Source organism: Panthera pardus, unplaced genomic scaffold (assembly GCF_024362965.1).
Source record: "Panthera pardus isolate Hobbes unplaced genomic scaffold, ASM2436296v1 HiC_scaffold_2, whole genome shotgun sequence".
NCBI classification, from domain to species: domain Eukaryota; kingdom Metazoa; phylum Chordata; class Mammalia; order Carnivora; family Felidae; genus Panthera; species Panthera pardus.
In genome coordinates, this window is record NW_026526765.1 from 139,514,810 (window position 1) to 139,541,022 (window position 26,213).

Sequence of the window (26,213 nt, forward strand, 5' to 3'; positions counted from 1 at the left end):
ACTGTAAGGCAGAGCAGTTTAAGAGCATAAGTTCAAGCCCCACGTCGGGCTCTGTGCTGACAGCTTAGAGCCTGGAGCCTGCTTTGAATTCTGTGTCTCCCTCTCTCTCTCTGCCCCTTCCCTGCTCATGCTGTCTCTCAAAAATAAATAAACATTGAAAAAAAATTAAGAAAATATGGTGCCAATCTTATTGATATGAAGATTAAGTGATCAAAGTCTTTTTTTTTTTTAAGGTTCTATTTATTTTGAGAGAGAGACAGACAGCAAGCAGAGAAGGGGCAGAGAGAGAGGGAAACAGAATTCCAAGCAGGCTGTCAGCATAGAGCCCACTGTGGGGCTTGAACTCACAAACCCTGAGATCATGACCAAAGTCAAGAGTTGGGGGGCGCTCAACCGACTGAATCACCCAGGCGCCCCAGTGATAAAAATTTTAATATACTTCTTGGATGATTGCTAACACTCAATAAATATCCGTCAAGAGTTGACTGTATGCTGAGTGTTTTCATATAAGATGGGTATACAGAATTACAAATCTAAGTCAAAATGTCAGGTTTGGCACTGAAAATCGAGCAAATGCAAACTGAAAACATTTGAAATAGCTAATTTACTTTCAGCACTTATTCTGTTTAAATATTTTCACATCCTACTTAATTTTAATGATGCTAGTCATTTAAGTCAATTTCCCCTCTCTGTTCTCCTTTATTAGTCCAAAATGGCAATTCTCATTTGCTTTTGACAATCTGATGAAAGTACTGCTTTTCTAAAATTCTCTTGAAAATCGGCATTGTGCTTTGATGAATATGTTTCCATTATCATTTAAATGCACTTTAAAATGGGTGCTCTGACAGATTAGATGCAAAAAGTTATACGTTGTCTGGCAATGGCTGTGTTTTACTACCTGTGGTGATAAAAACATTTCTTCCTATGGTGATAAAAGGATATTTAACATTTCATTTTGTCAAATTACCTGTAGTTAAGTTCCTTTATGGGAGTTTGCATAATAGGAAAAAGTAAGGTTCTACAAGTTTTTAATAAACTAACTGAATCACCCCAGGAGAAAGTAGTTACTAACCAACAGATGGTTTGCAAACATAAATCTTTTAACAGAGGCATAAGGGCTAACTGCCTGATGCCAACATTTGAGATTTCTTGGGGGATCTATTTTATTTATTTTTTAAACTATGATTAAAAAGTACTTTAGTTTGTACAATTTATTATCTGTACATCCATAATAGAAGTGTAGCCAGGTTTTGCTAACAATAACAACTTTTAATAAAGGTGATCTATTTTTAATTGCTACAATTTCCTCATAATATTCTATTATCATTTTAAATATATCTTGACATTTATTTCCAAGCAAAAACAGAGCTGATCCAGTGAAATGCATTTCATGGTAAGCACAGATGAGAAACATAAGATAATTATAAACTCCAAATTATTTCATAGAGGAAATATTCTGCAGCATATTACAAATGAATTTAAATATATACTTGGTTTGTGAAAGCCTTATGTAAACATAACCTGAATATACTTTAAAAGGAAAAACAGAGACTAAAACAAACATTTTTATAACCAGACCAAAGACAGTCAAATATACATTTAAATAATAGACTAGTGAAAAAAAAAAGAGAAAGAAAAGTAATTTTAGACAGAAATGTTCACAAAGAGTTTACTAATCAATCATCACATGCACATTCTTCCCCTAACACAACAATGTTGAATGGCTATTCCTTCCACCTCTTGCTTGCTTCCCATAAACAAGGAAGGGGGAGTTATAACTGCTTTATGATCTTAAAGAAACAGATTCTTGATCTAAGGTTCATTTTGAGGAAAAAGTGCAGTTTGCTTTTCAGAAACAGTTGTTCACTGTCATATGGAGTGTCTATGTCACTCCATAGAGCTTCTGGATCCAGAGAAAGAATGGGAAAGCATGGATTCAAACCTCCTGACATGAAGAGTTGTTGCCATTTCTTATAACCCAATAGGTTTCAAGGGTATCTTTTTCAGGTAACACTCCTTGGGCCCTTTTTGCTCCTTAATTGAAGAAGGGTAACCACTCTCTTCTTTTATAACGAAAAATGACTTTCCCAATGAAGAAGCCATTACTACTAACATATCACCATCCTCAGACATGGAGGACTGTAAAACTTTTCTTCTTCATATAATTACTCTGCATCATTCCCTACTACCATGAGGGCTATGAGGCTGGTTTTTTTTTTAATTTCACTTAATGTTTTCATTTTGGGGTCAGCAGGTATATTCTGGAGTTCAGGAGGAACTACACTATCTTTTTCAGAAGGCTTTCATGGAGAATTTGGAATGTGCACTGATTTGGGCTCAAGTTCCATCTTGGCTATTTTTTTTTCTTTTAAATTATTTACTGGTTTCTCTGTATGATTTATTTCACTTAGCATAACACTTTCCAGTTCCATCTGGTTTCATTCTTATGTGGATCCTGAGAAATTTAACATAAGATCATGGGAGAGGGGAAGGGAAAAAAAAAGGGAGGGAGCCAAACCATAAGAGACTCTTAAAAACTGAGAATAAACTAAGGGTTGATGAGGGGTAGGAGGGAGGGGAGAGTGGGTGATGGGCATTAAGGAGGGCACCTGTTGGGATGAGCACTTGGTGTTGTATGGAAACCAATTTGGCAATAAATTTCATATTAAATAAATAAATAAATAATAAATAATTTACTGGTTTCTTTGTCAAAAGTCTGGTTTCTTTTCATTTTTTGTCACTGATAATAATTACTTCACACCATCATTTACTTGCATCATAATCATAATAATTTGCTTGGCCTTGGAATAATTTTCTTCTGAAATATTCTTGAATGACTTCAGTAACATTTTGCATTGCATCTTTTAAAGTTCTAACAGCAGCTTCTTAGCATCCTTTTCATTCTTTACAAAAGTCATTGAATCCTGTGGAAGACAAAGCAGAATTCTGATTTTTAGATGTTTAGACAGATGACACCTTGAAGAAAAAAGAATTTAGGTGACAAAGCTAACCAAAAGTTCATTTGGGGTCTTTGGGAATTCAAATTGGGGAGATACAGATTGAGGAGGAAACTGAAATGTGTTCCAAAGGGGAGGAGTAAGACAGAATTTATAAAGGCAAAAACCATATGCTTGTGTAAGTTATTCTGAAAAAATTACGACTGATATAGGTAAAGATAATTAAGGTTGATCCATATAGGCTAGGTTACTATGCTAAATGCTGGGTTGAAATACAGCAAATTAAGCCTCATTCTGAGAATTCCAACAAGATGTACTTTTGTGGTTGGCACATTCTAAAAGTTCATATTCCATCCAAGTATGGAAGAGCCTAAGACTAACCTTCCCAGTGGTCTTCTGGCTCCATTTTATGGCCTCTTGGTATTCTCGACTTCATTTCAGATGTTTCTGCAAACAATATCAAATTCACTCCTTTTATTTTTTTTCCACTCCTTTTATTTAACAGATGAATAAATAAAATTACTTTCAGTGTCAAAGTAATATTTATTGTTAAAATAGGAGAAGATTCCAAATTCTTTAATTTCTAGTGCTCTTTACACTGTATCATATTGCTTCTTAAGGATTTCTTTATATTAAGCCTAGTTATTCATGGAGTTAATCGGAAAGAGAAAGAGGAGAAGGCAGGGAGGTCAGGGAGGAAGAAGAAGATGAAGAGAAAAGGAAAGATTTAGTTTATTGCTTTCACTATATACTTGAACATGAGTTTGAATTGTACAGATTCACTCATACAGAGATCTTTTTGTAAATATAACAGTACTGTAAATGTATTTTTTCTCTTCCTTATGGTTTTCTTATTAACATTTACTTGTATCTAGCTCACTTTATTGTAAGAATACAATACAGAATATGTGTAACATATAAAATATGTGTTAATTGACTGTTCATGTCATCGGTAAGGCTTCCAGTCAATACTAGGCTATTAGTAGTTAAGTTTCTTTTGGGGGGGGGGGGGGGGAGGAGACTCAAAAGTTGTACCTGAGCTTTCCACTACAAGAGGGCTGATGCCCCTACACCTGTAATGTTTGAAAATTAAGGGTACTAGGATTTCTTGATTTTCCTCAAAAATCTAATATGCTTAAAGGGTTCTAGTCCAAAGTCTATTCTGCTCTCCTTGCAAACTCTTCTGAAATTCTCAACTACCTCATTACTTCCACTGTCAGTTGTTACCTCCCATCACCCTTCAGGTAAGCCTCAAGTGTGGATCTGCAGTTCTCTCATGGTCTTGGTCACCCTTCAGATTCCACTTGAGGTGAATAAGCACCACCACAGATGTCAAAGAGCAAAACAAAACAAGATTTATAAAGTGTCAAAGAAAACATCCAAGTCCAGACATTAGTAAGGAAAACGTCATGAAGGATGACTCTTGCACTTAGAGAATGCTCTCACCATCTGCTCTCTAACAGTCTTGAAGGTCAGACAGAAAGGACATTTTCAGGGAGGAGCAAACAAAGCTATGAGGAATGAAGTGGGGGGTGGTGATGAACAGGTGACATGATCAGACAGTTGAGCAAGGAGAATGCGTGTGTGTGTGTGTGTGTGTGTGTGTGTGTGTGTGTGTGTGTGTGTGTTTTATTTTTGGTCCTAATTCTCAGGAGGGACCATAAAGAAGAGATGTTTCATGATCCAGTGCTTGGAAGAACCTCAGGAACAAGTCAGAGTTTAGAGGGGAGGAGAAAAGTCTAACTAAATTTTAGTGGTCACATGTTCAGATTGACCAGTGAGAATAAGCAGGGCAGGTAATCGTTCAATAAACAAAGAGTGGGGATTTAGAATCTTTGTGTCTAGGTTTGTCACGGGGAATCTAGGGGAACATCCCAAGAGTTATCTATGTCATACAGAGAAGGGTGGTTCTTTGCATTGAGCTGTTGCCTGGAATACAAAAAAGGAGGAAGTTTCCTTATCATTGCTATTTTCCAGGAGTACAGAGATTAGGTAAAGGTGAACACTGCCACAACAAATACCAACTTTTCTTTTACTCTCATGAAGTATTATTTTACCTCAAGATGATGTTTCACCTTTGTAGCTTCCCCGTTCTCATCAGTAGCATCACTAAGAGCTCAGCGGCTCTGTGACAAGTGCCCACTCAGAGGACTTTTAAAGTGATTGCCCTTGATCACATAGCACTCCAAATTGATGCAGGTAAGCCACCATACATGCTTGGGATAAGTGATGGACAGTTCCTCCTACTCCACCTCCTTCTTGACAATCACTGTTATGTCTAGAATAACCTCAACTTTGGAGGGATATTAGCATATCTCCAGGAGAAAATTAGACCCCAAATACTTTTCTATCGTCAAAAATCTCTCTCTACAACATACCACTCAGCATCCTCATACTGCTATTTGCAGCTTCTTTATTTCCTAAAATCTCCTTCAGTGAGCCTTCTGGAGTGCCCCATTGACACCACCTCACTATGTGTCTCCAACTCCCTCTTCGTGTGCTCCGCGTCCATCACCTTGATGACATTGCTTCTTCCACGGCCTCTCAAGTAGACACTGCTTTCTGTCCTACCCAGTGTCCCCTGAGCTGCAATAGTGCTAGAGAGAAAAATCAAAGAACTCATTTGGTGTATTTATCAGGTTGGTGTTACATTTATAAAAAAAGTTAGGGATAATTGATATCTTTTTGATGTTAAATCTACATATCCCCAAATACTGAAAGCATTGTCATTTTTTCAAGTCTCCTTTTGATTTTTGGTTCCTTCAGAACAATTATAATTTTTCTCACCTAACTAACTCTAGTTAAGACTATTTAAAGGTATTTTATTTTACTTTGTCATTTTAAATGGGGTATACTCTTCAATATATTGTCTAGAGAGATGCTTTTACATGTGAAGATGATTGATTTATATGTTAATTTTATGTATAGCTTAGCCCACAATTCTTGCTTTTCTAACATATTTAACTTGGCTAATTGTATTAGTTAATACTTCAAATAAAATGTAAGTAGTAAAGATAATAGTGAACATTTTTGCATTTTTTATCATAGGAGGAGTATCTCATTTTTCTCCCTAAATTGTTGGATTTTAAGTCAAGATAAATATTTTATCATGTTAAGGAAATATTAACCAATTTTAATTTTTATTTAATCAGTTGAAAATCAAAAAGATGCTAAATTTTATGACACACTTTTTCAGCATCTATGGAGATTTATCATGTGGGATTTATCTTTGGACATAATATGGTGAATTTTACTATTATGCTTCTTAATATTGAATAACACCTATATTTTTAGAATAAATCCCACCCTGATCCTGAGGCACTGTCTTTGCTATGGCAGAGTTATTTTACCTTTTCTCTTAGTTCACATATGTGTTCCTGGGTTGTATCCATTCTGCAATTCAACTTCTCTGTGGAGTTGTTTTTTTCATCAACTTTATTATTTTTCAGATTCAGTATTTCCAATCAATACTTTTAATGTCTTACCTTGATTCATGTTTCTGTTATCATTCCCCATATTTGTTTTGCCTCTTCCTGTAAATCAAATTTAGCTGATTAAAAGGGTGTGTTTTCTTGTCTTTTTTTCACTAATGGATGCTCCGCAAAAATGTCTTAATGTTTTCTGAGTTCATTTTTTTCCTGGAGAAACTGGCTCATTAGCCTATGATTTGAATCTGTGTGGAGAGATCAATGGCCAAGTCCTAGTATCCATGTTTGGAGGATAGAAATGCATTGTTTCTCAGGGCAGAGAGCATTGACACTTCTTTTTCCACAGGGTAATCATCATCCCTTGTGCTGTGTTGTTATTTAGTCCCTCCCCTCAACTGGGGCATCTGAGAATAATTCTGATGCTACCCTACTAGTCTGGCTAGCCCAGAGCTAGATTTTTTTTTTTGTTTGTTTTCTACTTTCAGAAGGAAATATTGTGGTGCTAATATACAAAAGTCGATACGAAGACCAGAGACTACTTAAAAACCTCTCCTCAACCCATGCTCACATCTGCAGTGTTTTTCCCTATTCCACCATGGATGTTATTTTAATAGACAAACTGTTACCATCTTGTATTTCTCACCCTTGGTGTTTCTCATCTTTCTAATAGTTGTTAAACTATTTGTTGTTAAAACTAGTTGTTAAACTACCCATCAGCCTCCTTAAGCCTTCAGTACCATCTCCAAAATGGGGGCCGTGCAAGAAAAAATGTAGGTCCATGCTGGTTGTACTATATTTGGAGGAAATAGAAGTCTCCATGCATTTCTACTAAGAATTTGTTTCTTTAGTCATTAAACTGATTCAAAGAAGTTAAGGGCTTAAAAGTGATTGAAGCAACTTAATAATATTCCTAGCAATTTATTTAAAACACCAATAGTATGTTCCAAGTGTGAGACTGACTTATTTTAGTTTGATATTTCACCAGGTCTGATCAGATACCAAGGCCAAGACTGTCTGATCCCAGAATGCCTAGCCACACTCAGTAACAGTCATAAGTGAACTCAGTTGGTCCCATCCATTTCCTCAATGACTTAAAGGATTTTAGAATACCATCCCCCATTTTCTATACTTTCATAGTTGTTCTGCCTTCCCTGGAATGTTGGGAATCTGTAACCCTAGAGACCTAACTTGACTAGAAACTGACTGCTTCCTTCCCCACCCTATCATTGAAGGAGCATTAAAACTAATTTAATTCATAATTTATGTATCTGTATCACAGTGTACAGGTCCATTTATTTAAGGGGAGAAATACCCATTTCCAGTTTCACCACTATAAACAGCTGATTTATAATTAGACCAGCAGACAGTTTACTGGGAATCTGTTTCCCTACGAGCTGGAGTTTGATATCTGGGTATTTTCAACAAATCTCCACTATAGCCAAATGATGGAAAAGCTCAGGTTCTGCTCCCTTGACTGAAATTTAAATGTCCTGTACTGGGGTCCTTCCTATACACTAGCGGTAGATGTCAGATGGTATATCTTTCCCCTAACCAGAGTAGACCTCTTACGATAAAGCTTCTACCCAAGAAAATCATCTAATCATTCATGTCTCTCTCACCCTCTTCTAGTAGCAATAATTTCTAGATGAAACAGAAAACCAGAGAATGGTAACGCATCAGTATTAATCCCCAGGTGAGTTTTCACCCCTCACTTGGACTTCAGCATGCTGGTCCTGGTTCCAGGTTTGCACGTTCTCATTACTCTTCCCTTTACTGGTTATTATTCTTAGTTGCCCACTGTAATCCTTGGGGAGCTTTTGTAAATACCGATGCCTTGTCCCAATTCACCCTACTATCTCTACCCTCACCTCTACCAAAACTCGTATTTAATTGTTCTGAAACATGACCTGGGCATTGAAATTTTTAAAAAGCACCCCCACGCACCCACCCAGATGATTCTAATATGTGGTCAGAATGGCTAGTGCCTCATTCAGAATTTTTCTGCCAACTCGTGAGACCAGATGTGGATTTTTTTCCACCACAAATCAAGGCTGGCTACATAAATTGTAGCACACAGTACAAAGTGGAAATACAGACTCCCTTATTCAAAAATTGTTAAGAATTTCAAGCCTGTGATAGGAGAGTATTAAATCCAGCCTGGGATCTGTCTGAGAATATGCACAGGTAGCTTGTCCATGAAGCTAGCCCTGTCTGAGATCCAATGGTAATAGTTCATTGCTTTTCCTCTTGTGGGTTTTTTACTTTCATATTTTTCTGTCTCCCTACTAAGTCTCTTTAGTCCACCCATTCTTCATGTGGCATTACCCTTTCCCACACCTGACCTCAGCTTTGGTGGGTAAAGGTAGTCTATTAATAGCAACCTGAGTCGTGAGAATCTTCTGTCTCCTTCCTTGGCCATTCCTTTTTGAAGTGGCATTGTCCTCTTTTCCTTATTTGGTTGTTCCTGGGACATTCTAGCGACTATTTCTGAAGACTATATTTTAAAATTTATTTGATAGATTTCAGGGAAAGAAGATACTTAGAAAGAACTTTAACCATAACATTTTACCCAGAACACAATCATAATTTTGTTTTTCTGGATTGTAATATAACTTGTTATATGGAAGTAGTGAAATCATTAATTGGCAAAGGAAAATTAAGACAGAGAGTGAGAAAATGACCTTAAAGGCATCATTATATATGATGGGTATTCTTTTTAATTAATTAATCAATTTATTTATTTATTCATTTTGGGAGACAGAGAGATTGCACACGAGCATGAGCAGGGGAAGGGCAGAGAGACAGGGAGAGAGACAAAGAATCCTAAGCAGGCTCCACATTGTTAGCACAGAACCAGATGTGGGACTCGAACTCACAAACCTTGAGATCATGACCTGAGCCGAGTCGAATGCTTAAGCAAGCGACTGAGCCACCCAGGTGCCCCAAGCAATGGGTATTCCTAAAACAAAGCTCCTATCTTGGGCTAAAGGAAGACCAAGAATAATGTAACTACAGGCTACTTAACAAATATATTGTAACTCGGTGAGACTTTCTGGACTTACTTTTCTCCTGCCACGCTTGCCCATTTCAATTACAGCTTCTTCTCCTTCCCAGCACTTCCAAAAACTTGAAGAAGTGACAACACAAGATGCATGTCTGAAAAGAGATTTAAGGATCAGAAAAACATAGCCCATAATAATCATCACGTCTTTCAAGATGAAAGCATTTTTTTGACTCTTGGGCCAGGACTGCAACCGAATTTCAGGACCCAGCACTCCCTTACCCTCAGAAAGATGGAGCTGTCAGCACCTCTGACAGGACTCTGCATCTAATACTCGGCTGACCTTGTGGCGTGCAGAGGATTTACTACACACGGTGAGTGGGGAAGGAGCCAGCACTGCCGTGATATAGTGCGGTGTCAAATAAAGTGGGAGAAAGGCTGCTCAGTCAGGATCTCAGGGAGACTTTAATCCTCACCAGCCCAGAGCTGAAGTTTATATGACAAGCAGATGTGAAATCTCCACTGGGAATTCAGCAGCCAGGGACTCTAGAAAGGGAAAAGAAAGGCCCAATAATATGAGAGATATAACAGTGAGCCCAACAGGTTCACTCAATTCTAGCTGGTCTATGGTAACTGATGTGTAATGATCTGCTGATCCTGCCTTCTTTCTTTTTAACCATGTTCTTCCAATTCTTTAAAGTTAGGCTCCAGTCCAGATGCCTAACTCAAGTTTTCCCTGATGGCATCAGCACTATTTTTTTCTTTGAAGGTTTATTTATTTTTTGAGAGAGTGTGTGCACACAAGTCGGGGAGGGGAAGAGGCGGGGGGTACAGAGGATCCTAAGCAGGCTCTTCTACACTGACAGCAGAGAGCACAATGCCGGGCTCGGACCCATGAACCATGAGATCATGACCTGGGCCGAAGTCAGATGCTTAACCAACTGAGCCACTCAGGCACCCCTATTATTTTCTTTTCTGAATATCCCCCCTCCTGTCAATCCACAATTTAAAAACATATATATATGTTATATATATATAACACACACATACAGTATATATATTACTCTATTCTGTTGCTAAGTCAATTATTTTGTAGATTAGAAAGCCAACATGAAATGCATATGCACGGTTTACCATACTCATGTTTTGTCACACCAACTAGAATGCCTGATCCTGTGGGCAGAGCCACTGGACAACCCCTGTCTAGTCATTTGGATTCGAATGATGCTGAATGCAATGCTATGAACCTATCATCCAACTTTCAGTAAAAGTGGGTGTTGCTGCATATATTGAAAGACAGATGTAATCTGTCAATTCAGAATGAAGCATTATTGTAGGTAAATGTAATTCTTGTGAACTTGGAAAAAAAATTCAGTGGAGCTAAATTTGTTTTTCCTTTTTTTTTTCTTTTTTACCAGGTTTGAAGTTTGTTTAACTATACAGAGGGGCGCCTGGGTGGCTCAGGCGGTTAAGCGTCCAACTTCTGCTCAGGTCAGGATCTTGCGGGTTTGTAGGTTTGAGCCCCATGTCAGGGTCAGTGCTGACAGCTCAGAGCCTGGAGCCTACTTCAGAATCTGTGTCTCCCTCCCTCTCTGCCCCTCCCCCACTCATGCTCTCTTTTTCTCTCTCTCTGTGTCTCTCGATAATAAATAAACATTAAAAAAAATTTAAACTACGCAGAAAGGGTGAAAAGCAGAGGAAAAGAAGGAAACAGAAATCAGAAACACAGAACAGCCTGATACTGTATGAAATAAATGGAAACATCTTCCTCAGCTTCTGTATCAATATTGTGTTCAAATCTCACAGGCTAGTTTTTCTTCTAAGGCAGCTGACACAGGTTTTAAATGTCTACCTAAATACACAGTCCATAGTACTGTTTCCTTGTAAGAAGAAGGCAGATCTTGGGATGGGAATTTAATACGAATCAAACAAACTGAACGATAAAAATATCTTTACCAAATACCACAGGTCTATTTGGTGGTAAAGGTTTGCTCCGGGGGGGGGGGGGGGGGGTGGGCAGAAATCAAAACAAGACGATAATTTAATTACTTCTAATTTTAGCACAATAATAAATTTAGTGGCCTGAGAGAAACTTATGCCAACTTGCGACATAGAAACTATGAGTGAATTCTTTTTTCCAGCATAATTTATTTTTTGAACTACCTCTATCTCATCCATGGATTAAACATGAACATCCCCAGTTAATATTTCTGACTTCTGTAAATTTATGCACATAACTCTCTTTTCCTTTAATTCCTTCCAAGGGATCTGGCTTCCCATTACCTCCAGAAGCAAGCATATATAAATGATTACTTTCCCAGGGAAGTATACCTTGTGTCACCTCTCATGTCTTTTACACGAGCATCCTTAATTCTCAAACCCAGTCCAATAAGCCAGCTCTCCTTCTCCACATGCAAGAAAAGCCCTTATTACTACTTGCTCTGCATTATCCCAAAACTACCATTAGTATATAATTCAAGTTAAGATGTGGGAAATTATCACGGTCAATTCCCTCACATTTTATCAATTTTCCTGAATTTTCATAGCGATACTCAGTTTTAGCTGTCCTGACACCTCTGCAGGGCCCACATAGAGTATGAAGAGCAAAGGATACCAGAGCTGTTCAAAAAATGCTAGAGGAACAAATGAAGGACCATGGCCGTCAGGAATTCTTTTTTTTTTTTTTTTTTAATTTCAGAATCTGTGGCTGTTTAACTGAATTGAGATGGGACACAGGAATCTGGCCTACAGATCTATGGAAATCACAGATGCTCTCAGCTATTGACCTACTTAGGGTACACATCTTTAGAACAGATGATTTATTATGACTAAACTCAGGATATATCTATAGTCCCAGAGTTTATGTACCTAGAGCCTTTGAGGATGCAACGTGTACCAAATCCTAAGTACTTTTCACTCCTGTAGTTACTATCATTGCTTTGTTTTGTTTGAGTGGTTTTTGGTTCACCTGACTCATCTCCTCTATTATACTAATAGAACCTTGGGAATCAGTGGCATATTCCAAAAACACAATAGACACTTACATACTTCAGAAACTGTAAATAAAAATTCCTTACCTACTCTGTGACTAGAAAATAAAATAATAAAATAAAAATGAAATAATAAAATAATTAAAAAAATAAAATGTTTAATCAATCAATTGATCATTTTACATTTACATTTTACATCTGACTCTTTATGACAGTAAAGAATACTTGTCCATGATATCTTCCACTCAAGGAAATGAACTATTTCAACTGAACTTACTGGTTACTTTGGTAATTTGGTAGCAAACTGAATTAAAAACAGTCTTAAAATGATATTAGAAGAAAAGTGTTTCTAAGTTTGATTTACAAGTGTGATGTTAAAAAATAAAGAATTAATACAATCTGGTACCATGGGATTAATTAGGAAATGGAGTGCTTAGTTTTAACACATTTAAGAAAGAAATCTTCAAAAAATGTCTAAGAGATAAACAATTGAAAATGCACAGAAAATAAGTAAAATATAAATGTAAAATAATCAGTGTTCATATAATTCACAAATTTCATGGTGTGTAGATCAAAGTATTTTATTCATGTATTATAAAAGCAGAATAAGGAATAAAACAGTGATTCCTCACTGAATATTTCCAATGAAAAAATAAAATTATAATTATTTGGCTTCTTTGTTTTCATGACCACTTTATTAGCCTAAAATATAAAATGCTCATAAATAAAACTGTTTCTTTTTTTTTTTAATTTTTTAATGTTTATTTATTTTTGAGAGAGAGGAAGACAGAGTGTGAGTGGCGGAGGGATAGAGAGAGAGGGAGACAAAGAAAACGGAAGCAGGCTCCAGGCTCTGAGCTTTCAGCAGAGAGCCTGATGCGGGGCTGGACCTAACAAACTGCTAGATCATGACCTGAGCAGAAGTCGGATGCTTAACTGACAGAGCCACCCAGGAGCCCCAGTAAAATAATTTCTTGAGAGTAGTCAAGTTAATTCTGAATATTACATAAACTCATGAAAAGAGTAGCAAATGTATTAGCACCTTTTATAGAGTAATATGAATTATAAAGCAAGATGTTACAAAATTTAACACTGACATTCTAGAATTATCTTCTTCAACCAAAAACTATTTTTTAAAATGTCAATTTTAAAATGTCATTATTATGCAGATTTAAGGGCATTTACTAATAATCATTTTTTATCAGCCCTCTACTCACTTTGGGTATACAACTACAATAATCTGGATTCTGAGCTTTTAAACTGAGCCTATGGTATAAACCCAGAACTCAAAATTCTAAGCTAAGAAGACATACCGTCAACATGTGTGTTATGCACACAATTTTGGAAATAAAAAAGTAATTTCATTTAAGAATAAAATGACTTCAGTAACTTCAATGACTTCAAATAAAAATGATTATCAGAAAATATTGGTTGCATATGTTTTGATTTAAAATGTTCTGGCATTTACTTGATTCTCCCCCACTGAGCTATCTTTAAGGCTGCCCACATAATGTGTTTACCTATACTGGTTTACCAGAAGGTTTAAAAAAAAAAAAAAAAAGTAAAAACTTACAACATATTTCATGACCCAAATCCCCAAATGTCCTTGAAACTCTGCTCCAGGGAGGCATAAGTTTTTTTTTTTGTTTTTTGTTTTGTTTTGTTTTGTTTTTTGTGGTCAAATGGAAGCATGTGTTTCCTTCATACAGAACAATGGAATCCATAGTCTTTATTTTCTTTTTCTGGGGTATTTCAATCGCCTCTCAAAACCCCTCCACCAGTCCTAGGATTAACTCATCATTTTCTTCTCTGTTGGCATTAAGTGTATATTATTTAGAATGTTAATTTAAAAGCATGTGCAGCAAAGAACCTATTGTGGTTCTAACAGAAAACAACTTATACAACTATGGAATAAATAAATAAATATGGTGAACACCCAAAAGCAACCCAAGTGTTCACTGATGGAAACATGGACAAACAAGATGTGGTATATACATACAGTGGAATATTAAATGTCAAAAAAGAAGGAAATCCTGATACATGGTACAACATGGATGAACTATGAAGATAGTTCAAGTTGAAATATACCAGTTGCAAGAAGATAAATACTGTACGATTCCATTTATATGATATATCTAGAGTAGTCAAAATCAGTGGTAGCTGACAGGGGCTGAAGGGAGGGAAGATGAGGAGTCATTGTGTAATGGGTAGAGTTTCAGTTTAATAAGTTGAAAAGACTTTCATGGCTGGATGGTGATGATGGTAGCACAGCAATGTTAATATACTTAATGCCACTGAGCTGTATACTTAACAATGGCTAAGATACCATGTTTTAGGTGGTGTGTGTTTTACTAATTTTTTTAAAGAAATAAATTTGGTGAAACTCATGAATGGTATACTTGGATTTAAGACTGATATCTGGAGTCAAACAGGGTTAGGTTGAATCTGTTTTACTATTTACTATGTTCTTGGCCTCTCTGGCCTTCAACGGGAAGGGAACACATATATGCTCAGGATTGTGTTGTTCTGACATATGCCTTGGAAAACCTTCACCAGTTATGTTACAGGATAAATTTGTATAAGGTAAACTGATCGTAATGTGACCTACTGGGTGATGAGGGAACAAGATTTGCCTTATGCTTTGATTCAATTCAGATCAATCATTTCCAGCCAAAATAAATAACTGTGGTTGCAACACACATGCTGTACTTGAGGGTTTGCACTTTATTTATACTAATAATGAACTACCTATCTACCTGTCTATACCCATATATATGTCTGTATCAATAAGTAAGAAACCTGTGTTTAAGTCCTAAGGGTGAAAAGTGAGAGTCACATTATTCTTGAGCTAAAGCTAGATGAAATCAATGCCAGAAGTACTCAGGGATATTTAGGTTTTATACCTATACATATATAACTATAAAAAATACCTTTGTTATTGAAATATGAGCAAGAGGGAGAAATAAAGCCTTTATTATTGTGAGTCATGAACACTAGGACTCTTAAGAATTCTTTTCTTAGAAAAAAATATAAATCATGGCATCTTAGAAATACAATAATTAGATATATAGAATTATCAGATAGACAATATCTAATGAGAGACTCACCCAGAAGACTCAATAAATGTTTCTTTCATTCTGCCCTATCTCTTCAGTGTATACAGTATGTAACTAGGAAGAAGAATAAAAGTCACAGAAGGAAATAAGAATATGAAGTTGAGGAGGCATTTGAATAAAACAGGGAATAGAGAACATCATAGAAAGTCTGGCTAACGTTCTGCAATTAAATGTGAAGAATCAGGAGATTCCTCAGATGGTGAGATCTTTCTGGGGAAGCCATTGGTTATATGGTAATCTATGTCACATAACCAGGAGAATGTTATCTGAACTATATATCATATTTATGTCTACTTAATTCTCACAATTTGAATATTTTAAACCCAAAACATTCTGACTAAAATATAATCAATACCATATGGTGTTAATGCCACATGTTTGTTCTCTGGAGCTAAAACTGCCTTGCAGACATTATCTGCCAGTCATTGTCTCCAAACACTGACAGAGAAGAAATCAACAGATAAAGGGGGTGCTGAGAATATGGTGAGTGGGAGAGACTCTAGGACACAAAATCCAAGGAGGCACTTAGTTTGGGAATCTTAGGAAGCCCAAGTCTCCTTGACCTGTGTGTGTCAGGTGTCTCACATGAGTCCTGGCCATGAGAGAGGTGTGGAGATAAAAGTTTGTCCATCTGACCAAAAAGAATAACCAAGAAACGAAAATATACAACCATCTACTCCAGTGTAGTGTATTAGCGTTAACATGTCACCTGCCAAACACCTATACTCCCATTCAATTGTAGATTAAAGATGGTTTCTAGGAAATCCAAATGACCTGATACTTTGGTCCTAGACATTTTAACCTCTAGCCTAATAACTTAAATAAATTAAAACTAAGTAAGGAAATTGGGGCGCCTGGGTGGCTCAGTCGGTTGAGCGGCCGACTTCGGCTCAGGTCATGATCTCACGGTCCGTGAGTTCAAGCCCCGCGTCGGTCTCTGTGCTGACAGCTCGGAGCCTGGAGCCTGTTTCGGATTCTGTGTCTCCCTCTCTCTGACCCTCCCCCATTCACGCTCTGTCTCTGTCTCAAAAATAAATAAACGTTAAAAAAAAAAAAACAAAACATTTAAAAAACTAAGTAAGGAAAGATGTAAGTAGAGTACAAAGTTTCGAATTTCATGAAACTAGCTATGCATGAAACATTGCACACACTCATTGGAAGTACCCGGGATTTTAGTGTTCATATGTACTCATGTGGTTTCAACCACGTGTATCTCCAGGACTATATCTAATTATGGATGTCCATTCACCTTCTAAAAATGGAACCCAGGGAAAAAAGAAACCAGGACACTAATGGAAAGTCTGTGCTATCTCTGTCACAACAACTCTTCCAAACATGCAGCCCAATTTTAAAAAGTGTCGTTTAGCACGATTTAACCACTGTCCCTACACCTATAATAAATTTTCTTAAATTGAGAAGATGTCCTCCTACAAATGAAAACCAAATATCTAGTTAGCCAGCTTTCCACATTAGGCCACCTTAATTCTGTGGTTTTAGCTGAGTTACTGAGACCCATTAAGAGACATTTATTACTGGGTCACCTGGGTGGCTCAGTCGGTTAAGGGTCTGACTTCGGCTGTGGTCATGATCTTGTGGTTCGTGAGTTTGAGCCCCCCATCGGGCTCTGTGCTGACAGCTCGGAGCCTGGAACCTGCTTCAGATTCTGTGTCTCCCTCTCTCTCTGGCCCTTCTCCTCTCGAGCTCTGTCTCTCTCTTTCTCTCTCTCAAAAATAAACATTAAAAATTTTCATTAAATAAAAAAAAGCATTTATTACTGCCAGTAAAACAAACTTTACTCAGGTAAAAATGTCTGTAAGCTTCATAGCCTTCAGTAAAGTATCAAATATTCAGGAAATTTTAAGACTTTATAAGAGTGCAAAATATGGCAAAACATATATAGCATATTTACCTAGTAATAACATCTGACATCAAATAATCTTGTCAGATACAGAATGCTAAGAGATAAGATTCGGTATAGACACATGAACTGTTTCAAAGTCATTAGTGATGAAGGTTCATTTGTATCTAGATAACGGCTTGGATATTCAGCTCAATAAATGACATGAATCCTTTATGCCTCACTGTTACAGACAACCCAGTTTATAGTTTTCAATAAAGCATGTAGAATCTTCTGACACCAGGGTAGGCAAACTCTGGTCTGTAGACCAAACCCGGCGCACTGGCTAATTTTGTAAATAAAGTTTTATTGGAACATGTCCTTTTATTTACTGCTGCTTATAGCTGCTTTCCTACTACTACGGCAGGACTGAATAGATGCAACAGAGACCACATAGCATGAAAAGTTTAAAATATGTACTATCTGGCCCTTTACAAAAGGTTTGCCAACCTGATACAACATATTAATTATGCTACTATAGTTGGAGTCCATGTAAACTGCAAAAGAGTTATTTGAACTGTTACAGTTTTATAAAGTCCCTCCTAAGCCAACAGAAATGCTATATTTCTCTTCTCTTGTTCACTTATTAGTTTGCTTTTAACATCTGAATTCTGTGCATTTTAACCACATATACCATGACTATGGACTTAATAAAAACAGAAAGGATCCCTTAAATAAATAACAAATATATATTACTTCCATTTGTTGCCAGGTACCCAACTAAATCAACAGTGAGAGATTTAACCACCTAAACCTACAGCAAAGTAAACTTACATTTTTGGACCATGCTAAGGTACATTCATTTTCTTTTCACAATGTCAACAGGTAGACTGAATAAATCCCCTCTTTAGAACACTACAGATGGTTAGATAGGTTTCACATACTTACGAACATAACTTGACGAAATTGTAGCATTAGAATCACATATTCCATCTCTTAATCAACAGTTTATCCATTTAACATTCTCTGTTGGTGCCATTAAATTGTGTGCTTTGAATTACCCGTATACTCTCAGAGATGTTTCTCTTCATCAAACCTCCCTCTTGGCAGAAATCTTTCCTTCCAAAGTGTTAGTGAGTGACCTGGGGGGAAATGAACAATGTTCTTTTTAACCCCACCAATGTTCATCTCTGTTAGTACAATACTTTCTAGACCTACACAACCCAACTAGAGAGACAGAAAATAAATTCTAAATCTAGAAGGAAGTACCATTTCTGTTGCCTCCAGCAGAGTAAGGATAGGCTGACACAGTGAGGCACGTATCTCAGCTACAAAATTTAAGGGTACGCCAAAAAGTTTGGCAATCAATATAAATAATGTTTAATGTGACATTTTAAAAACCAAAAAGAATGTGAATGTCCGCAGGAAATAAAATATAAAGATTTTCAACCAAGACAGATCAGTCACAGTGCCTCAGCAAGCCAGGTGGGACCCTAAGTCAAAAGAAAAATCAGTAATATCAATTCCACTCTGAATTAGCCCTGACTTTTTGTGTGTTCTTTTAAATTTTGCACCCAGAGGCACTTGTCCCTCACCTCAGTCCCATCCCTGTTCTTCAACCAGTTGACTAAAAGTTCATCAAATGGTAAGTAAATTGAAAAGCCCCTTTGTGAGCAGCTGACCTGCAACACAGCTGGGGGCGGGGGGGGGGGGGGGGGGGGGGAGGGAGAGGAAGGGAGAGGGGGCTTCTGGCACTTACAGCTAATCATATGCAACCAAAAGAAAACATTCCTTCTTTCTGTTTTTGTTTTTTTTTTCCCTTTCCCACGTTCATCCTCTCTTTATATTCCCATGACACCTTTTCTCTTAAAACACAACCTGGTCTTGCCCTTTATAGTCAAAGATAAATAGAGGCCTGACCTTTGCTTTTCAACCTGGGTACTTATTCCTAGGGTATCATTATATAGATAGACAGACAGATAATTGGACTAAGGACACTGAAATCCTAAGGGACACAAAGAGGTTTTTATCAAACATAGATCCCATTTCTATCGCCTGTAGCTAACAAGCAGCCAAAAAATCTGAAAGTATTAATTGAAATGTTACCATTTACTGCATTACACACCACTTCCCAGGCCCCTCAGGATAAGGCTTGGCCAATGCATGGATATTCTTTGCTGGCTTTACCATGAAAAAGGACAACACAAGGCAATTTCTTTTTCAGAGTACATGAAGCACTGATGACCCACAGGTCGGCCAGGACAGCCTTAAAGTTCTCCTCCATTTGACTAAACTTTAGACAAGTTTCTCCCCAACTTTAGTCCCTGACCTTCCTTTTCTCAGACCATTTACTCTGGAAAACTCATAATTGTAAATTCTTTCTCTACCTCTTCGGGATATAAATCTTCCCCCAGTCTCTCACCAGATTTACAACTCAGGAATGTCTTTCTCAAGGACTTGGGAGCCGTCTCTTTGAAATGTAATCATCAGGGAAGACAGTGCCTGTTATGGAATGAATTGTGTCTGCCCCAAATTTATATGTTAGAGCCCTACACCCCCATTTGAGTGTATTGGAAACAGGGCTTTTAAGGAGGTGATTAAAGTTACATGAGATCATAAGGGTAAAGCCCTGATCCCACAGAACTGGTATCCTTATAAAAGAGAAAGACATACCACCCATCTCTCTCCCTCCCCCTCTCTCTCTCTTTCTCTCTCTCTCTCCTCCCCCCTGCCCCCCTTTCTCAGTTGCTTTGTGAGAACACAGCAAGAAGGCCATCATGTGCAAGCCAGGATTAGAGTCTTCACTAGGATCTACTCCTGCTGTTACTTTGATCTTTGGACTTCCCAGTATCCAGATATGATCTGATGAATTTGTTGAATTGACCTCATGTAGACCTCCTCTTTCTTTAATATCTTGCTGGCTTTGTTCCACAGGATGATTAGAAACAAACAGAGCCACTTAAGTGTTCAATGAAACAAAGTTTTGTTTTCCAGCAAGATGCTTTTTAAGTAAAAATGTCATTTCTCCACACCCACCCCCACCCCCCCCCGCAAAAGTATAAAGGACATTGACCAAAAAGACTTAGCTTTTCCTGGACTATCCCTGTTTTAGAAAGCAAAGTCCAATTTTCCAAGAAGACTCAGTCCCAGGCAAGTTGGTTGAATAGATGTCTCTTCCTCTTTTGGCTTTTCTCTAAGATTAGTTATCTACCAGGTCATAAGAAACAAAGCCACTGCAAATGATTGGTATATTCTCTATTGGGCTTATGATCTGCAATGGATAAGGACAGAAAATGGATGGGAGAGGGGCATCTGTGTGGCTCAGTTTGTTAAGCCTCTGACTTCAGCTCAGGTCATGATCTCACAGTTCATGAGCTCAAGCCCCACGTCAGGCTCTGTGCTGACAGCTGGGAACCTGGAGCCTGCTTCAGAGTCTGTGTTTCTTTCCCTCTCTGTCTTTCTCTTAAAAATAAATATTAAAAAAAAAAAAAGATAAAAGGGATGAGAGAGAGAAAAAGGAAAAAGGAAAAAAAAGAGAATAGAGTTAATGATAGCACACTTCCCTGTACTTATTACCACATCAGGAGAACTACAATTCTTAACATATTTATCTGCAATTATTAAGTAAATTTCCACAGCTATTGTGTCTGTTTTTATGCATGTATAAAAAATGTCTACCCTTAAATATATTTTCAAGCTCATTTATCCCTCAGTAAATCCAAAGATACACCAGTATTAGGTAAGGGATACCAATGTGTTTTAGGACAAAGATAAATGCTTCAAAGCAAAAGCAACTCAGCATATCCACAGCATAAAAGAAAAATTAAATTCAAGTTTAATGGTGGAACCAATCACTGAACAATCCTGCAAAAGTGAAAAGTGTTTGAGTTATTGCTTCTGTGACTACCCCTAACATTTTTATTAACTTCCAAATACACAGTAATGATATTTCGGGAAAATTACCATACTTACAGGCGGATTTTAAGAGAGAAATTATTCCCTAACCCCGGCCCCACAGCTATCATGATAATAAAAATTTCCTGCCCATGGCAGCATTTAACTCATTCAATGTTTTCACACCTTCAACTTGACAGACCCAAGGACACAGACATACACAGGGTGAAACTTGAAATTTCTTGCTCGGTGTTGCAATAAAAGTGTGTTTTCAACTTGTATGTTTTCTTCTATCTATAAGATAAGCATAAAAGAACAATTTTATTTATATATCAGTTTTATCCTTTATAAATCCATTCAACTCATTTTTTTCACTGAGGCTGAATTTTTCAGATGTATGGGTTAAAAAGTGTTTAATACAACATATTCAGGTGGATATTACTCTTTAGGAAAAGATCATATTTGCTTATTCACATATATCCTAGTTTATACAGAGCTTACTCTATCGAATATACTTTTAGAATATATATACTTCAGAATACATATTTTTCTTAAAAATTTTTTTTAATGTTTATTTTTGAGAGAGAGAGCACGAGCAAATGCACAAGTAGAGGAGGGGCAGAGAGAGAGAGGAAGACACAGAATCTGAAACAGTCTCCAGGCTCTGAGCTGTCAGCACAGAGCCTGACACAGGGCTTAAGGGCACGAACCTCAAGATTATGACCTAAGCTGAAGTCAGAGGCTCAACTGACTGAGCCACCCAGCAGCCCCTATATTTTTTTCTAACGTTATGTTTTGGTTCAAATTATCACTAACCACTGACCACAGTCTCACATTTATATACCTTTCTTCATGTGAGAAATGTATAAATGCAAATGGAAAGTTCTATCAAGCATTAAATACACAGAAATGTTTTTCCTTCGTCATGTGTGATCATTCGCAAACATCCAGTTCCCTATTCAACTTGTCCTTTTATCTAACTTACCCTTCTCCTACTCTGTACCTATCAGAAATACCTAGAAGGACTGCGAAACATGCAGATGCCTTAGCTCAACCTCTGGAAATTCTTATTCGATAAAACTCAGGTAGACGTGCTGACTAAACAAAGCCATCTTAATTAAACAGTTTGTGATAGGTCTGGGAAACTTTATAAAAGATGTAACATTCTTTTCCTAATTAGAAGGATGTAAAACAAATTCTATGAAAAAAAGGTTTCTAGCTATGAAAGGGACAGAGGAAAACATACCACTCGTCTTTTTACTATAGATCTCTCTAACTCATGGATTCCTTCCTGCACTTGCAGTCTTCCCTGCAATCTCACAGACCTCTGACTTTGAAATGTGAAAATTCACTGTATGAGCAGATGAGGGGGTAAAGCAATGACTCAGTCTCCCTGTGTTGTGATAACTACAGGGTACTAACTAGCATATGAAAATGATACCCAATAAGTCATGGCAGCTCCTGGGAACCGAAAGTGCCGGGCCCTGTGCTGAGCATAGAGGGTAAAAAAAGTGAATGGCGTCTACGTGCAATGTGAAATTTAGTGAAATCCAGTATTAAGATACTTGCATTTCCACATACCACTCAGATCATACACTGCTTATAAACTTCCTCTCAAGGCTACCTTTGATGTTTCTATGTACATAATTTTTCTTTTTACAATTTTTTTTTAACTGGAGGAAGAAACAGAAGCTGTTATAAGGCAGTAACAAAGTTTCCACAATCTGTTTCCATCCCCCAGCACAGTCCCATACCAGCATGGCCTTAGGGAAGACTCAGCCTTTACTGGCAAGCGCTGCTGGTAAACAGAGGGACCAGTATCCCACTAACAATCAGAAAAACCTTCTATTTTTATTTTCTTTCGTGACAATCCTCCTTTCCCCACTGTGGATGCTTCCTCATTTTATTATTTAAACTCCAGCTGCATCTGAATAAAAGAGATTTAAGAAACCCTAAAAGAGGGGGAAAATGTCATGAAAAAACATACACAAAATTACATGAGTACAGTAAGTTGGAGTAGCCATTACACCTCTTTTCTGCTTCCTTAGGACCCTTCTAACTATTTCCGTTTGGCCATTTGGTTAGATTTGTATTATCAGTGGAAAATGACCTCTTTTAAAAGAAAACCAGGAAAAAACATACTGCTTCACAAGAGTGAAAAACACAAAAACAAACTGTTATAAAGCTGAAAGTAGCAAAACTTTAAAAAACAAAAGTGAATACAAATGAAATAGACAGAACTTACTCACATCATATACATGGAACCACATCACAGAAGCAAACACTCAAGAATGTTCTATAACTTTGGTATCAATAATACAAGTTTGTGAGTCCTGGGATCCAATGAGGTGGATTAAAAAATCCAAAATGCAAAATCACTGTACAATTATTCAGCCTGTTATTTTTCCGCATTTTATTGAAAAGTTTAATTTATGACTTGAGTTACTTAAGAAAAAGTAGGAATGTGGGATTATCATTTTTATCTCTACTATAGAAGATGAGGCATTTGTTTCCAACTTTCAAGAGCAGAATGCATCATCAAAAGAACTGCTGTCATGGCCAAAATGAAAAGTTTAATTTATGAATTTAAAAACTTTTATGCTAAAAAATGTTTTCATGTAAAACTTTTCTAAATGTTCGAATTTCTTATTGAATACACAAAATCTAATGGGGCACTTCCTAGACATTTGAAGAAAATGAGTAGGTTTACTAATGCTTATTGATTCCTAATCTAACACTTCTGGTGGCATTCCTCATGGAATTGATGCAGTTCACTGTATGTTTAAAACAATTCCTAGGGACACCTGGCTGGCTCAGTCAGCAGAGCATGTGACTCTTGAACTTCGGGTCAAGAGTTCAAGCCCCACGTTGGGTATAGAGCCTACTTAAAAAGAATAAAAAATTAAAAACAAATAAAAGTGGCAATAAAGAAATCTCCCAAATGAGTATTATTATGTGTGGAAAAGAGCTATTCTGTGGTAAATTATGTCATAGGGCACTTCTGTTTTCAGTAAAATTGAATCGCTCCCTCCACATTCCAAACCCCTAGCTTTCATGTTACCATTGAAAATATCTATTCTTGAAGATTATTTCTGCTCTGAAAGGAAAATATATACATAAATCTTAAAGCAAATAAATCATTTTCTATATTCAACTGATAAGCAATAAAATTCTGAGAAAGTAAAAATTCTGAAGTATTATTTCTTTACTATAATTCTAATTATTGGACAAATCTAAGGACAGTAGTCTTTAATGTTTTAACAAGGATTCTCATTTTCTTTAGCGGTCTATCATCTACAATTTCTGATGAGAACATTTTGTTGTCTGGTAAGCTCCCTTTCACTATGCTTTGATAGTGTCTCAACAAAAAAAGAGGTGAAGTTATGGATTAATGTGTTGAATCAGTATATAATAATGGAAAAGTAAAACATGCCTACAGGAATGAGTAAGCTGTGTGGCTACTGTTGAGAATCCAAACCTAACTACCAGTTTAAGAGCTGAGTCAAGGTGGGCAGTGTTGAGCCCTATTTAACATCACTGTCTGGGCCAATAAAACTAAACAGAACACAACAAAAACACAATAAAACAAAGTAAAAAAATGAAAACAACAACAGCAGTGACAGAATCTTTCATGTGCTATGATTTGGAATAATAAGAGCTCAGGTCTTAGCAGTACTGTTTAATTAAATCTCACTATGTTGGTAAGCAATCAAGAGCACTATACAGATGACCCTTGAACAAGGCAGAGGTTAGGGTTGCTTATTCCCCACGCAGTCAAAAATCCACATATGGGGGCGCCTGGGTGGCTCAGTAGGTTGAGCGTCCAACTGTGGCTCAGGTCATGAGCTCACGGTTAGTGGGTTTAAGCCCCGCATGAGGCTGCCTGTGACCAGCACGGAGCCTGCTTCAGATCCTCTGTCCACCCTGCCCACCTGCCTCTGTCTCTCCCCTGCATGTGCATGCTCTCTCTCTCTCTCTCTCTCTCTCTCTCAAAAACAACTATTTTTAAAAAATCCATGTGGGGTGCCGATGTAACTCAGTCTGTTAAGCGTCTGACTCAATTTCAGCTCAGGTCATGATCTCACGGTTCGCAGGTTTGAGCCCCACACTGGGCTACATGCTGACAGTGTGGAGCCAGCTTGGGATTCTCTTTCTCTCTCTGCCCTTCCCCTGCTCATGCTCTGTCACCCAAATAAATAAACACTAAAAACAATCCACATATAACTTTTGAGTCCCTAAAAAGTTAACTGCTAATAGCCTACTTTTGACTATAATGCCTTAACAGTAACCCTATCAATTAACACAGATTTTATGTGTATTATATATTGTATCCTTACACAAGGTAAGCTAGAGAAAAGAAAATGGTAATAATATCATAAGGAATACAAAATACATTTACAGTACTATACTTCTAGCTATTGAAAAAAATCTGTGTATAGGTGGGTCTGAGGACGGAATTCATGGCACAGCCATGGCTCATATCCTGGCCTTTTGATATACTAAAATTATACTGTTTTATCCCCCTCTATTGTGATAACTCACTTTCTTCTAAATAAGAAATATGGGAAATAAAGTGACCCAAATTCTTCTTTTGGTTTAATTATCTTAAGTAAAAGTTATTATGCATCAGGCATATTAAAATAGCTCATTAACAATGCAAAATATAAACTCTTCAAATAGTTTTACCATTTATTTATTTATTTATTTACTATGTTTTTATTTATTTTTTGAGAGAGAGTGACCAAATAGGAGAAGGGGATACAGAGAGAGGGACAGAGGATCCCAAGTGGGCTCTGCACTGACAGCAGAGAACCCCACGTGGGGCTTGAACTCATGAACCATGAGATCATGACCTGAGCCAAAGCTGGATGCTTACCCGACTGAGCCACCCAGGAGCCCCAGTTTTACCATTTTAAATGAATAAAACGAACCACATATTTTTCTCTGGTCCCTGTTGAAATTACAGCAGAGATATTTAAGGGGGGAAAAA

General features: G+C 37.2%; 1 long non-coding RNA gene across 1 annotated transcript; it reads right to left on the reverse strand.

Moving 5' to 3' along the window:
* Nucleotides 1-1,926: 1,926 nt before the first annotated feature.
* LOC109278886 (uncharacterized) lies at nucleotides 1,927-21,723 on the reverse strand. The gene is made up of 5 exons (XR_002085879.2): nucleotides 21,410-21,723; nucleotides 18,391-18,471; nucleotides 9,448-9,541; nucleotides 3,339-3,404; nucleotides 1,927-2,924 (listed from the first exon to the last, which is right to left on the reverse strand). It is a non-coding gene; the product is annotated as an uncharacterized LOC109278886 (long non-coding RNA).
* Between the last annotated feature and the right edge of the window lie 4,490 nt (nucleotides 21,724-26,213).